We start from the raw sequence: 3,651 nt of genomic DNA on the forward strand, positions 1-3,651 counted from the left end.
TTTGTGTTTCGTTCCTTTGGTTATTTGTTTGTCAAACTTGTTTATTTTTCGGAGAGCTAGTTCTTTGTTACATTGTCTCTTTGTAACATCCTTTCACTCTCCATTTCATTAATTTCTGCCCTAATTTTATTTCTTTCTGTCTACTGATTTGAGTTTGGCTCCTTTGTTTTACAAAACCCCAAGAGGTGTCCTTAAGTTATTTAGGTTTTTTCTCTGAAAATATAACATAAATACAAATAACTGTAAATTCGGAGAGCTAGTTCTTTGTTACATTGTCTCTTTGTAACATCCTTTCACTCTCCATTTCATTAATTTCTGCCCTAATTTTATTTCTTTCTGTCTACTGATTTGAGTTTGGCTCCTTTGTTTTACAAAACCCCAAGAGGTGTCCTTAAGTTATTTAGGTTTTTTCTCTGAAAATATAACATAAATACAAATAACTGTAAACCTCCCTCTTAGAAACTTCATTGGTGGTTACTAGAGAATTTGGTCAATTATACGTTTATTTTCAATCCATTTGAGGGTTTAAAATTTTTCTTCTTTGGTTTTCCCATGGCCCAACGATCATTCAGGGATGTATTATTAAAATTTCACATACTTTATTATTCTAATTTGCTATTGATTTCTAATTTCTTTGCATCAAGATTTTTTTATTTTTATTTTTATTTTTTATCCCAATGAGTCTTTTATTAATCAACAAAAATTTAGGAAAATCTTATTATTTCTGGGATGATATTCATACATTATATGCACCCCTACCCTCAAAAAATGATCTGATAAAAGTGCATATAGAAGTCTATATCAGGTTTGGTGAGAGACATTTTGGTCAGACTTGAACAGGATCAAATATCAGGGAGGTTTTTGGCAATTGGTCTAGTGGTTCAAGGGCTGGCAGAAAGCCATATTTTTCTTTTTTCTTTTTTTTTTTTCAGGGGTGCTGGCTGATAGTTTAGTTCACACAAGCTTCCCAGTATTTTATTTTTAACTTAAAAATTATTGAGAATTATATGCATGTATATAAGGTGTTTTTGTCAAATCCACATCCACTCCCTCCCCTCCAACTCTCCATCATTTTTTTCTGACAACTTCATGTACTCTTTCTTTTTGGGGGGAGCTTTTTGCTACTCTCACATCCCGCCCCCCGAGGAGGTAATTTTAAAATCTTTTAGGGATTAGATAAAAGCTCTCAAATACTTATGACATTTTTTGGCCTTTGGAACAGAATATGTTGTTAAGAGGCCCAAGAACATTTTGACTTTTAGCCAAGAAACTGGCCACTTTTCTTTGGGGTCTTTTTACCCTAACTGTCTAGCCAATTACTACTTCCTATTCCTATCACACCATCCTCTGAAGAGGTTACCAAAATTGCCAATAGGTAATTGGAATGCAGAAACTCTGGCTTCTTCCATGCTGAACAAGGACGCAGGGTGAGACAATTTGGGTACTCTTTCAGTGAGTCTATCTAAAAAGACTCCCAAATTGCATAACTCTTATCTGTAGGGAGAAAAGAAAGTTCTTGGCTGGTGAATAGGAGATGTGGGATTTGATAAGGTACAATAAATAATTACACTTATTCTATTTCTGTTGAGGCTTCCTTTGTGGCCTAAATATACTCTGTTTTTGAGATATAAGGTTGCAGATTCAATTCATTTTTCAAAAACCATGAAATTTTATGTTCATGACATGAAACTTCAGTAAAAATATCAGTGAGCCATTGTGACCTTGAATATCTATGAAAGTTGTGTCTTAGTTGCCTGTGTTATATGGTAGAGAAAAATAAGTAAAGAAAATTATGAAATTATTTATGCATCAACTCTCATCTATAAAAATAGTTTACTGGGAAATAAACCAGATATCCAAGCATGATTAATATTTTACTATATTGCGTTAAAAAGTCATGGCATTTTAAGAATTCAATCAAAGGTGATGTAAACTTTTCTCTATGGACAGATTAGATCATTTATTTCTATGTACTACATAAAGTTCATTATATCATTTGATAACACAAACTAGAATGTACTTAATGACATTTTATACAACTTACTGTACAGGATTGGAAATTTTAGAGCTTTAAAGATAACATTCACCCTGTAATAGCATATCAAAAATAAATAAGAATGGAGTAAAACAAATCAACAATGATATTAAAACATATGGAGCTAGATCTAAGTAACTTATTCAATGATAATTTTATTTGCATTTCCACAGACAAGAGTCACAATGACTGAGACAGTAATGAACATGACAAACTACATGGAATTCTTGCTCATGGGATTCCCAGATGGCCAGGTGCTGCAGACACTGTGTGCCACACTCTTCCTCCTATTTTACATGGCAGCTCTAATGGGAAATCTCCTCATTATCATCCTCACCACCATAGATCAGCATCTCTATTTGCATTTCCACAGACAAGAGTCACAATGACTGAGACAGTAATGAACATGACAAACTACATGGAATTCTTGCTCATGGGATTCCCAGATGGCCAGGTGCTGCAGACACTGTGTGCCACACTCTTCCTCCTATTTTACATGGCAGCTCTAATGGGAAATCTCCTCATTATCATCCTCACCACCATAGATCAGCATCTCCAGTGACCAACATCCACTCCATTTCTTTCCTGGGGTGTGCCTTGCAAGTTTTTTGTGTTATATTTTTGGGAGGCACTGAGTTTGCCCTTCTTTTGGTGATGTCCTATGACCGCTATGCTGCCATTTGCCTCCCTCTGCACTATGAGACTATCATGAATAGAGCTGCCTGTGTGCAGATGGTAGCTGCAGTGTGGCTCAGTGGGTGTGTCTATGGATCCCTTCATGCTGCAGGCACCTTTTCTGTCCATTTCTGTGGTCCCAACATAATACATCAGTTCTTCTGTGATATTCCATCACTTCTCACACTTGCTTGCCCTGGAGAACAAATTCTAGAATATGTGTTTATCATTGCCAGCTGCTGTTTTGATTTCATGTGTTTTATATTAATGGTTATTTCCTATGTTCAAATTTTCAATGTCATCCTAAGAATTCATTCCACACGAGGAAGATTCAAAACTTTCTCCACCTGCATGCCCCATCTTATGGTGGTAACTTTGTTTTTCTCTTCTGGATTTTTTGCATATTTAGGCTCCGCATCGAACTCTGTACCATCACTGAACCTCTTCATGTCAGTGTTTTACTCTCTGTTACCTCCTAGCCTAAATCCTTTAATTTATTGCTTGAGAAACAGGGATATGAAAGTGGCCCTATGCAGCATCTTAGGTGACAAAATGAACACAAACCTCTAAAATTGAAAATGTTACTTACTGTGGTACTAAAGTATGTAAAATGATCTGTTAATTCAAACCTGTTTTAACTTTAGTAGACACCCACTGTATGATTTTGGTCTTACAAAAAACGACTCATTTTTAAATGTTAAATGGGTCTGAAAACCAGAGGATTGTTTTAGAAATTTTCAACTCAGTGGAACTCTCCCAATCTTTATGACTGTATCAATAGAGTACAGGTTTGCAGTAAGTAAAACGTTTTTATATTTTATAGCCATATACTTACCAATATGTTTCTTTCCACAAGAGGCATTTTATCTTTACAAAATTTGTACTTTAGTATATCTTTGCTTCATGATTTTTCTCATTTTTCCTTGCAGTATTTATAATGA

At 35.0% G+C, this 3,651-nt stretch overlaps 1 pseudogene; it reads left to right on the forward strand.

The window, feature by feature from the left end:
- The first annotated feature begins 2,220 nt into the window (after positions 1 to 2,220).
- LOC103729071 lies at positions 2,221 to 3,413 on the forward strand (annotated as a pseudogene).
- The last annotated feature ends 238 nt before the right edge of the window (positions 3,414 to 3,651 follow it).

Source organism: Nannospalax galili, unplaced genomic scaffold (genome assembly GCF_000622305.1).
Source record: "Nannospalax galili isolate Female #2095 unplaced genomic scaffold, S.galili_v1.0 scaffold353, whole genome shotgun sequence".
Taxonomy (NCBI): Eukaryota; Metazoa; Chordata; class Mammalia; order Rodentia; family Spalacidae; genus Nannospalax; species Nannospalax galili.